Source organism: Bombina bombina, chromosome 3 (genome assembly GCF_027579735.1).
Source record: "Bombina bombina isolate aBomBom1 chromosome 3, aBomBom1.pri, whole genome shotgun sequence".
NCBI lineage: Eukaryota > Metazoa > Chordata > Amphibia > Anura > Bombinatoridae > Bombina > Bombina bombina.
Window position 1 is genome coordinate 591,061,587 of NC_069501.1, and position 13,125 is coordinate 591,074,711.

Below are 13,125 nucleotides of genomic sequence, written 5' to 3' on the forward strand. Positions count from 1 at the left end.
ATGCAATAAACCTATCAAAGTATTAACCCTTAAAACGCAAAAGCCCACAATGCAAATAAATAATTAAATTACTAAGCCCCCTAACCTAACACCCCCTAACTTAACACCCCCTTAATTAACCCAAATTACCTAAATTACAAAATACTTAAGTTACTAATTATTAAAATAAAAAACCTAACACTACTTTAAAAATAAAAAATTAACTAAGTATAAATTAAAGAGACAGTCTAGTCAAAATTAAAATTCTGGTGTAGACTGTCCCTTTAAGATACAATTCCATAAAATAAAAAATCTAAGATTACAGAAAATAAAAAAACAAAATGATCAAATTTTAAAAAATTATACCTAATCCCTATGAAAATAAAAAAGCCGCCCAAAATAAAAACACCCCCTACTCTAGGAATAAACTACCAGTAGCCCTTAAAAGTGCTTTTTAAAGGGCATTGTCCCAAGATAAACAGCACTTTTACATTAAAAATACACTGAAAAGGTAATTTGTTGGGCATTACCCTTAAAAGGGCATTTAGCTCTTTTACAAAATGCCCACCCTAATCTAAATAAACCCCCCCCCCCAAAATTAAAAAAAAACCTAAGTCTAACCCCCAGGATGATACTCATCATTCCTGAAGTCCGGCGGAGAAGGTCCTGTCCCATGCGGTGAAGTCTTCTTCCAAGCGGTGACCTCTTCTTTCTTCTTCCAGGAACAATCCAGTATGGAGCGGAGGGCGGAGCTGAACACCGATGACCGCGGAGCTGAAGACTGGCGATCCTGGAACTGAAGACCGGCGACCCTGGAACTGAAGACCGGTGACCGTGTGAGCCATGGAGCGTGGAGGATCCTCTTCGTACGAACGCCGCCATACACTGGATAGTGAATTCAAGGGACGCAATTAAAAATGGCGTCCCTTGAATTCCTATTGGCTGATTTGATTCTTCAAATTCGAATCAGCCAATAGGATGAGAGCTACTCAAATCCTATTGGCTGTTCAAATCAGCCAATAGAATTACAGTAGCTCTCATCCTATTGGCTGATTTGAACAACCAATAGGATTTGAGTAGCTCTCATCCTATTGGCTGATTTGAATTTGAAGAATCAAATCAGCCAATAGGAATTCAAGTGACTTCAGAAATTTGTATTTACGACATCGTTAGTTTATCCGACTTACGGCACTTTATGAACTGCCGGTGGGGGTTTATTGGATACCCCGATGTGCAAGATGAAATTACGGGCGGCACAGGTTGCAGCGCTTCGCTGAAGCCTGCGTTGTATATGTAATCTCGCCCCTCGTTTTCAAATTTGGCAGTTTGCAGCATTTGCAAGCTACAGAATCTGCTTTTTGGCCTCTCTAGGTAGTGTGATATAAGTACAATTATTTTTTTTAAAGAAAACTAAGCAGTGTTTAATGTCCTTTTGGACAGCCATGGCATGGATGTGTAAAAAAAAATGCTAGTTTGGTGGTGGCACCTGTGTCTTCCCACTGTTCAGCAATGTTACTTTGTTGCTTTTTTCTTTATTATAAACATTGATCTTACTAAATTTCTAGAGGAAGTGGAGAAAATCCCTTTCCCTAAAAAAAACAAAAAATGTATTGTGACAATTCTTCCTAGCTAGTGTATAACATAATAAGCACTACACAAAAGTAATTATGAGGAAATTCATGCCATAACTAAAAGCAATTTTGGTAGCTTTGCCGCATTGGACACTCATCCAGATAAATTCAGCACTATTACTGATGGGTGACTGTAGAATAATTATTTATAGATCTTAGAAATATGTTGTTGGCTCAATATGCATTCTTTGTAACATTCAAAAATAAACTGTGGCAAAATAATTTCTTCTTTTCAAAAAATGAATCACTTATTGCATTTTCTTTTCTTCTAGAAGGTATTGCTGTCTTTTGTCCCACCTCATGCATGCTTCTGCAAATGTTTGTTGCATTAGCTCAGTGTGAGTATTAATTTTTTAAAACCGTTTATGGCCCTTTAATAAGTCTAATAGTTTATTTAGTCCTATTATTGTCCCTTTTATAGTAAATAGTAACTAACATTATGAGGATTTTTCAAATTGTTGTCTGCAAGTAATACTGTATTATTATTTCTTCTATTATTCGTATGACAATGCAGCATTTAAACATGGTGTTTTTATTTTTGTCTGATAAAAATTTGAGATAATAGCTACTTAAATAGAATTTTAAACTAATACAGCTATATCGGTTGTGCACTTTCTGCTAATGCTTAAAGGGACATAATACTGTTATGCTAAATCACTTGAAACTGATGCAGTATAACTGTAAAAAGCTGTCAGGAAAATATCACCTGAGCATCTCTATGTAAAAAAGTAAGATATTTTACCTCACAATCTCCTCAGCTCAGCAGAGTAAGTTCTGTGTAAAAAGTTATACTCAGCTGCAGCCCAGTTGCAGGTAAAATAAAAATAAAAATGAAGAAATGAACAGCAGCCAATCAGCATCAGCAGTGCTGAGGTCATGAACTCTTTTACTGTGATCTCATGGGATTTGACTTAACTCTCATGAGATTTAATTGTAAACTTCCTTTAAACTGAATAGGGAAATAACATGAGAGTGTACGAGGCTCATCCCTTCGGCTGTCCCGGGACAGACATACTGATCTGCTGCTTAGAAGTCCTTTACAATGGGATGTGGCTACTGAGGAACTTTTGAGGTAAAATATCTTTCTTTTTTACATAGAGATGTTCAGGTGATATTTTCTAGTCAGCTTTTTACAGCTATACTGCATCACTTTCAAGTGTTTAAACATTTGGGTATTATGGCCCTTTAATAGCTTGAAGTACACATGCTCATGGTAAACCAGCAAGCATTAACAGGGATTGCCTATCAGCCAATAAACATTAGCAGGGAATATCTCTCAGCCAATAAGCATTAACAGGAAGTACCTATAAGCCAATGAGTCTTAATAGGAAGTACACTGATACGATAAAGGGAAATATCCGTATTAAAGGCAAAACACTATGTTTAAATGCTACTCTTGCATTTGAATGACAGAAAAACATTGATTACAGTGTCCCCATAATCCACTAAAATCATTGATGTTTATTCCATTCAATTCAAAGAAAAGTGCAAGTTTGTTAGGTCATTAGGTTTGAAGTCATTCCAATCTGTGCCTCCATTACATATGCAGCGTTGCCCGCAGAATCCTCCGCCGCCAGATTTTACGTGATTTTGGTATTACATATACGGCGTAGCATACAAGTTACGTGCGTATATTTCACCCTTCGGACGTATATTTTTTACCCATAGACTAACATAGAACAGCAGCGCAATTTGGTATCCAATATACAGCCTAAGGACTTACATGCGCAGAATTCAGAAAATCTACTCCATTCTCATCTTACCACATATTGCAGGCGCAGCAACCCTTGCATTGACTAAAAAAGCAACGTAACTCCCTGGAAGCCTTAACAAACACATACATTTAAGCAGCATCTCAAGGTTAAAGGGACAGTATACTATGATATTGTTTTTTTAAGGTTTATTTGTGTATTTGAAATAGTTTGAAGCCACAACATAATCAAATGGATTGAGCTTGTAGGTACTTTATCACATTGTGGACATATACTTGCTTATTTACTTTAAATTTATTCTCAAAACAATCAACAATACTTGGAGGAGAGAACAATGGGAAATCATAATTGTATTACCTTCATCTCTTTATATATGGGTTTATATATGAATTTTGAATTGCATAATTACGTGTCGCATTTTTATATGAAATCCCAGTTAATTTTTAAGAGTGTTAGCCTAATTTGCATAAAACTACTCTTTATTGACACTTTCCGTGGATAAAATACTGCCGTAAGTTACTTGCGACGACTAAAATGTGTATTTGCGCACATTTCAGAAGATCGCCAGTTTGTCCTACTTACCCCAGTTTAGCATCTAACGGCGCAGTATATGTAATACCCCGATGTACAAGGTGAAATTATGGGCTGCGCAGGTTCCCACGCTTGCGCCAAAACCTGCGCCATATATGTGATCGCGCCCCTGTTATAATAGCCTCATAAATTTCAAGGGCTGTAAGTTATGGGTCACGCTTGAGTAAAACCCCAAATATCACTAGAAGAATTAACATGACCTGAGACCTGAAGTAAGGTGTAGGTTTTTTTTTCACAAAACAAATCTAAAACATATTAAAGTATCACACTCATATATACATAATTTTCATAAAAAAGATAACTTTTATGTATTAATATGTGTATGTGTGTATATATAAACACATATAAACAAATACCAATCAAAAACCTTGAAACATGCAATATCATTTTTATTTTCTAAGAAAATTTTTTTTTGTTTAAATATATATTACTCTATATATCTGTATATATAATTTGTTTACAGTATATAATTTTATTTTCATATTGATATAAATTTTTGATATAGATTTTAGAAAAATAGTCATATATATAGAAATAAATATTTAAAAATAAAAATAATTTCTTCTCTATGAATTTAAAGTATTCATTATGAACCTTCATCTTTAGCGCAATTGGTCTAGCGCAGTTTTGGGTTTGTGAGATAAAATGAATAGGCTTTCTTTAGCGAGCCCCAAAGAAGCCTACGAGGAGAGGGTGCGATATCCTGAAGTCCTGAAGTTAGCTTGTTTGAGTCTTTCACTCAAGTGCTAACATTTTACTTTGGACTTGTAATACCAGCGTTAACCCAATATCAATAATTTTTTACCTTGGGCGCAGTCAGCGCTCATGAGTGTTAAAAAAAAACGCTCCACTTGTAATCTTGGCCCTTGTAATTACAAGACTTATCTATAGTCTTGTAATAAGTTAACATCAGCAGTGTGTGAACAAATGTTCTTCAATGGTCAAACTCCACTTAAAACTTATATGGAGGAGCCAATCCGTACATGTTGCTATAGTAAACAAAGATAGCCGTGGCCATTTTATTAGCAAAATATACTGTTTTGCAGTTCCTTATCTCATAACCCTTGCTAAGGCCAGTTAATGTAGATATGTGTCATGGCTAGGCTTGTGACAACTGCAGTGTGCACTTCCCATTCTTAGAAATCAAAAACGCACAATTTTCATAGTTTAAATTACATGAAATGTGAGCAAAATAAATGTATAGTTTTGTTTAGTACAAAATTTGTTAATGACTCTTTAAGCAAGATTTACAGTACCCCACCAAATATGAGTAAAATTGCTAAAAAAAGTCTAAATAGATCAAAAGAGAGTGAACGCCCATGGGAAAATGAACCTACTTATAGTCTGGTAGAAGGGAGAGAATAAGGGGCGCATCTTGCACATATTATATGCATGTTTAACAATATTATACTTTTATTTAATACATTAAATAGCATTCACTGTTTTACTCTTCATTTCTACAAGATTTGAGTAGCTTATGAATAAAATGTGTTATTTGGAAAGCATATTCATCCCCAAGGACTTTCTAAATCTCTTACAGCTAAATAACTTTGATTTTCTTATGGATTTATAAGAATAGGTAATTATATTCGATATATTATGTTGATATTCAAAGTACATTAGTGTGGATCTATTTAAACGTTCAGAGAAAATTGTATTTCTTAGCAGTCTTTTAAAAAACATTCTACGGAATTTGCTAAAACAACCTTATTAGGCAGTGAATTATATATTTGTATTGTTCTTATTGTAAAGAACTCCTTATGCTGCTGTAGGTGAAACGTTCACTCCTTAAGTCTCTAAGGATGATTTCTTGTTCTTTGTACAGTCCTACTGATAAACAGGTCAGCAGATTATTACTTATATGGCACCTGTATATTTTTCTGTTCTATAATCATATTGCCTCTGTGAAGCCTTTTTTTTTTTCATTGTAAATAATTGCAACCTCTCCAGATTTTCTTCACAATACAAATATTCAATTGCCCTTATCAATTTGTCACCTCCCTCTTCACTTTTTCTAGTTTTATAATGTCTTTGAAAACTGGTCCCCAAAATTGCAATGCATATTCAAGGTTGGCCTTTACCTTCAATTTATAAAAGGAATATAAAAGACTATATTTTCATCACTCAAATTTATAGCCCTTTAAATTCATGACAATACATTACTGTCCAACGTCTGACTTTGCATCGTGTTGCTGATGCTGTTATCTATAACTACAAAGTCCTTCTCATATTATAAATGGGTTTTTTTTGCTTTTAAAATGAATAACTTTGCATTTGTCTAAACTCTGTATCATCTACCACTTGCCTGCCCAGTTACCCAATGTATGCAAATGCTTCTGCAGAGAAGTAACTTTCTTTCTGTTACGTTACTTAATTTTGTATCATCTGCAAACACTGATACTTAATTTTCGATTTTCCTTGCAAGATCATTAGCAAACAGATTGAAGAGAGGTGTATCCAGGAAAGAACCTTAAACTCTTTGCTACTGGAAATTTCAGAGAAAAACTTGCCCAATACCAGAGAATTTGTAGCATTTTTGCTTTCACTTCATTTAAATGGAAATAGAGCCTTGTTTTTTTTTTATTTTCCTATGAAAACTATCTATATATATATATATATATATATATATATATATATATATATATATATATATATTAGTAGACAGTCAAAGGTATAGATATAGGCCTATTCTGGTATATCGTATGCCACCTTTTGCCGCCAAATATGATTATATTAAAAGAAAACGTTAACTTTTTCACAAACTTTGTGTTTTTCACTGAAATTATTTACATACCGCTTGTGCAGTCATAACACAAATGTTTGCAAAAGTTTTTTTTAGGATCTCCTTTGCTTTTTGGTAATTAGAAGGCCGCTAATTGCAGCAATGCACCACACTTTTAAAATTCCCGGCAGTGAATGGGTTAATTAGTTAGCTGGTAAGGGTAATAGTATTGCAATGTAGGGATTACCCCCCCCCCCCCATCTCCCTGATCCCTCCCAAACAGCTCTATTCCACCTCCTACAGTCCTCCCCTCCATCTTAGGTACTGACAGACAATCTGCCAGCATGCAATTTAGGGCTTTTTTTTATTTATTATAAGTTTTTTTTATTATTAGTTTTTTCTGCATTGTAAGGAACCCTCCTCAACCATCCCCCTTTCCACTATTGGTGGCCATCATAGGTACTAGCAGCTGTGTTACCTAGCTTATAGGTTTAATATGTGCAATTTATCTATTTCTTTTTTGTAGGGCACACCCCCATTCCAACTTTTTTCCGTAGTGTAGCATCCCATCCCTCCCTCTCCTTTCAAAAATGTTTTCTGTAGCGTAGACCGCCTTCCCCCCTATCTGCTGCTGGGCCGTCCACTTGCTTCCCTCCGACATGTCCCAATAGAGATTTTTACAGAAAGTGACATAGACTGTGTCAGTGTCTGTAAATATCTGGCAATCTGCCTTCATATGAACCGAGACTGCTTGGGCTTCCTGAAGCTGTGACGTTGATTTATGTTATGCGGTACACTGGGCTATGTACCGCATGACTTAAAACTATGTTGTATTGACTCAAGGGGTTAAAGTACTCCACTTATCACTTTTGTCCAACTTCAGAATTTTACAATAACAATAACTCTCTGCACTCTATCCTTAAACAGGTTTTCAAGAAAAAAAAATTCCTCTAAACTGATCTATCTGAATTTGTACCAAAATATTTATGTGGAACTTTATCAAATGCTTTAGGAAAATCTAAATAAATCCCATCAACTGACATATTACACAAACCTTCACTCTTATACACATCCTGGCCCCAATAAAGGTTAACAGTTCCCAGTATCCTGGAAGGCTATACAATTATTGTATTTAGAATGTCTTAATAAAAATGATTTAAAAGAAACAGTGATAATTTTTTTGTTAAATTCTTTTTATTGTGAGAAAAAGTCAAATAAAAGAATACAATCGTAACTATCTTGTGTATCCACGCAGGGATATTTGTACATTTATATAGTGACAAATGTTACATAATGCATATCAGAAATAATATAAACATTATAGAGTGCTAGATAAGTGCTAAACACAGACAATAGCGAAAGAGGTAGCACACTATATATAACAGTAAAGTAAGTCAAAAATGACCTACAGGGCTCTCGGATACGTCATTGGTTCTCATTTTGCTTTGAGTGTCTCATAGGAGTGTACTTCTCGTAGATTGGTACAAGAATGGGGGGATGTAGGAGGGGGGAAAAAAAGGGGGGGGGAGAAGTGGGGGAGGGAAGGAGGAATGGGGGACGGAGGGTTGGAATATCTTGCAGATTTTCAGGTAGGGAACTTCTCCATCCATGAAGACCATATATCTACATACAGGGAGTGCAGAATTATTAGGCAAGTTGTATTTTTGAGGATTAATTTTATTATTGAACAACAACCATGTTCTCAATGAACCCAAAAAACTCATTAATATCAAAGCTGAATAGTTTTGGAAGTAGTTTTTAGTTTGTTTTTAGTTATAGCTATTTTAGGGGGATGTCTGTGTGTGCAGGTGACTATTACTGTGCATAATTATTAGGCAACTTAACAAAAAACAAATATATACCCATTTCAATTATTTATTTTTACCAGTGAAACCAATATAACATCTCATCATTCACAAATATACATTTCTGACATTCAAAAACAAAACAAAAACAAATTAGTGACCAATATAGCCACCTTTCTTTGCAAGGACACTCAGAAGCCTGCCATCCTTGGATTCTGTCAGTGTTTTGATCTGTTCACCATCAACATTGCGTGCAGCAGCAACCACAGCTTCCCAGACACTGTTCAGAGAGGTGTACTGTTTTCCCTCCTTGTAAATCTCACATTTGATGATGGACCACAGGTTCTCAATGGGGTTCAGATCAGGTGAACAAGGAGGCCATGTCATTAGATTTTCTTCTTTTATACCCTTTCTTGCCAGCCACGCTGTGGAGTACTTGGACGCGTGTGATGGAGCATTGTCCTGCATGAAAATCATGTTTTTCTTGAAGGATGCAGACTTCTTCCTGTACCACTGCTTGAAGAAGGTGTCTTCCAGAAACTGGCAGTAGGACTGGGAGTTGAGCTTGACTCCATCCTCAACCCGAAAAGGCCCCACAAGCTCATCTTTGATGATACCAGCCCAAACCAGTACTTCACCTCCACCTTGCTGGCGTCTGAGTCGGACTGGAGCTCTCTGCCCTTTACCAATCCAGCCACGGGCCCATCCATCTGGCCCATCAAGACTCACTCTCATTTCATCAGTCCATAAAACCTTAGAAAAATCAGTCTTGAGATATTTCTTGAAATATTTCTCTGAAATATGGCCAAACTGGTGGCAAGTGGCATCTTGGCAGCTGCACGCTTGACTTTTCTCAGTTCATGGGCAGTTATTTTGCGCCTTGGTTTTTCCACACGCTTCTTGTGACCCTGTTGACTATTTTGAATGAAACGCTTGATTGTTCGATGACCACGCTTCAGAAGCTTTGCAATTTTAAGAGTGCTGCATCCCTCTGCAAGATATCTCACTATTTTTGACTTTTCTGAGCCTGTCAAGTCTTTCTTTTGACCCATTTTGCCAAAGGAAAGGAAGTTGCCTAATAATTATGCACACCTGATATAGGGTGTGGATGTCATTAGACCACACCCCTTCTCATTACAGAGATGCACATCACCTAATATGCTTAATTGGTAGTAGGCTTTTGAGCCTATACAGCTTGGAGTAAGACAACATGCATAAAGAGGATGATGTGGTCAAAATACTAATTTGCCTAATAATTCTGCACTCCCTGTAGGTGTCCATTTTGTCTAAGACTGAATAGGAGTATTATTCAATTTTCTGGAGGAAATGTGCCGTGGCTATGATTTGTGGAATGGTGGGAGGAGATTTCTGTTTCCAAGCTTTTGCGATTTCAAGTTTAACGGACATGAGCAGGCAGATAGCGAGGGATTTTTGGGCCTGGGTCATTATCAGGAAATCTATATATAGTAGGCACGTCTGTGGGCTAAGTGTAGAGGTAATATGCATAGAGTTGAACATGTGGAAAAATTGTGTCCAAACTGGTGTGATTTTTGGGCAATACCACCAAATGTGGCTCTGCATACCTATTGAGCCACAACCTCTCCAACAGGTAGGTGGATGTTTGGTGTATATTTTGTGTAGGGTAATAGGGACTAAATGTCACCTAACTGTAATCTTGTAATGTAGTTCCCACAGAGTTGCGCAATGTAACATTCTCTTAGTAAAAAGGATCTCCCTAAGCCAGGTTTCAGTGTCAGCAGTGAAATTTAGTTCTCTCTCCCAAGCAAGGTGTTGTGATATCTTGTGGTGTGAGTAAGGCTCAAGGAGAAGACTATAATGAAGCGAGATAGACCCCCTTGGCAAATGTAGTTGTGTACATTTTTGTTCCCATGCCGTTGGCTCTCTAAGATCCCTTCTAGGGAACCCCCATGCTCTAAGAAAAGAACATAGACGGAAAGTTTCAAATTGGAGTGTGAGTGGTACCTGTAAGTGATCGCATATGCTATTATGTGACAATATGTTATTATGCCCATAGAGGTCTGAAATAAGGGTAGCAGTAAGGTTTCTCCAGGTTGAAATATGAGAGTCAGGAAGGCAAAAAAAGGGTACTGGTTATTGTCTGTTGTGGGGACGGGTGTGGGGCTATAGTAGAAAGGTGTCTGATCTGGCTCCAGAACCTTAGGGTATCCATTATCATGGGATGAATAGTTTTAAGATATCCCCAACAGTGTGAGGGAATCCAGGGTAGATCACATAGATATAATCCTCGTGGGAGAATTGATTGTTCTACTTCCTTCCAAGATGAGGTACTCTCTGTGTCACTCCAACTCATTAGGTGTGACAACCGCGCTAATTGATAGTAGAGAATAATATTTGGCAAGCTGAGTCCGCCATTAGCGGTATCTCTTTGTAAGGTTTGTGTAGAAGTCCTGGCTTTTTTACCTTTCCATACGTATTTGGTAATGAGGCTTTGTAATCTGTTAAGTATGGGCCTCGGGACATTAATCGGGAGGGAATAAAAGACATTTTAATAGCGGTTATCCTTCCAGTTCATGAAACCTCTCGGAATTCCCAGGATTACAGAAGCCTCTGCCATTCGGGGAGTCTGTCGGAGAAGTTTTTAGCAACAACAGTGTCTACGGACATACTGAGATAAGTGCCTAGGAGTTTAATAGACTGTGCGGACCATTGGAAGTTAAATCGTTTCTGAAGTGAGGTCAGCTCTTGAGGTGAGATGTTCAAATGAAGAGCTTCCAATTTATTTATGTTTAATTTGTAGTAGCTGATGAAGCCAAAATGTGCGAGAAGTTTAAAAACAGCTGGGAGAGAGTTAGACGGGTCGATTAACAGAAGTGTGATGTCGTCCGTGTGGAGGGCGATTTTATGTTGTGTCCCCGAGAAAGAAATACCAGATATGGCAGGATCAAATCTAATGGCTTGTGCCAGCGGCTCTATAGAAAGGGCAAATAAAAGTGGGGAAAGGGGGCACCCCTGTCTGGTCCCATTGGAAATTTCAAAGAAGCTGGATTGAATCCCATTCCTTTGACCCTAGCTGACGGGCTGGATTTCAGAGCCTGTATAGCGATTATAAATTCAGTTGGGAGTTCAAATGTATGGAGTACCTCCCATAAATATTCCCATCTCTACCTGTCAAAGGCCTTCTTGACGTCAAGTGATCAAGTGACAGGGCGAGCATGGGCATAGCTCTTCTCTCTGCTTCAATCAAGACATGGAAAACCCATCTCATAGCATCAGGTCCCTCCCTCTGGGGGATAAATCCCACCTGATCCAAATGCCCCAGGCTAGGAATCTTTCTGGAAAGACGAGTCACAATAATTTTGGCGTATAATTTGGTATCCAAATTAAGCAGGGAGATGGGACGATAGTTACCACATTCTGAAGCATCTTTGCTGGGTTTAAGTATGGTGGTGATTGTGGCCTCTAGGAACACTTTGCGGAAGTGACTGTTATGTTTCACTTTCATTAAAGGTTCTGCATAAGATAGGGGTGATAATCTGGTCAAAAGTTTTGTAAAATTGTCCGGTGAAGTCGTCTGGGCCCGGGAAATAAGGTACTTTAAGTTCTTTTATAATTAAGTGTACTTCGTCAAATGTAATCAGGGTAACAAGATCCTGCGCTGCATCTATGGGTAATGAGGGGAGGTTTAGGGACTTCAGAAATGAGGAAACTGCAATTAAGGGAAGTGATTTGTTGGGTTCACTGGTCTCTAGGTTGTAAAGTCTGGAGTAGAATACCTTAAAAGCCTCTCCGATCTCTCTTGGAGAAGATACTGGACCATATTGTGTATTTATGGGGGTTATTTTAGCCTGAGCTGTCCGATTTTTTAGTTTTGTTGCTAATAATGAAGAGCCCTTATTACTCTTATAGTAATATATCTGTTTGAGGGGGGAGGGGTAGGGGGGATTAGAATTAAATCAATCTACGAGATTAGGTATTCTTTTTGAGAAAGTGAGGATGACAAGTGATGAGAGAGCTAGGATGGGGATATTCAGCGTGCGAGAACCGCTCGAAAGTAATTGGGAGAGTGGGGGGGTAAAGGGGAGAAAGTTGCAAATTGAATTTAAACGCAGTGCTCTTGGGGGCGCACTGAATAGCAAGTGTTTATGGTGGACCAAGTGTTGTATGAAACTATATTAGGTAAAAGTTAAAAAAAACTTAGTAGAATAAATACTTTAGCGAAAGAAAAGGACTCATGGGGGAGAGTCAAGTAGGAATAGGGACTACAAGCCAAGTAAAACATAGGGCGGTGCCGGGGGGGGGGGGGGAGGGAGTCTCCAACTAGGGTGAAAATATTCCTAAGCTAAATGAGAGGGGGAGGGGTAGAAAATTGCCTGTTCTTCAACATAATATACATTAGTGCAAGCAGTGGGGGAATGACTGTGTCACTGGAAACAAAAAGAAAAATTACATAACATAACATAACATAAAATTACATAACATAACATAACAATTAAACATGTGAGAACACACAAACCAAGACTCGCCAGAAACACGGCCCTTCAAGCTCCGTACGGAGCTTAATAAATGGGCCTGATTAAGTATTAGGGAGAAGTACATAGGTTATTAAAAAAACTGTACTCCCATTTCCCTTCAAGGGCAATGCTCTGGATATAAGAGGTACTCTGTAGGAGCAGAGTGTTAGAGTAGTGTCTGGGTATGAGTGT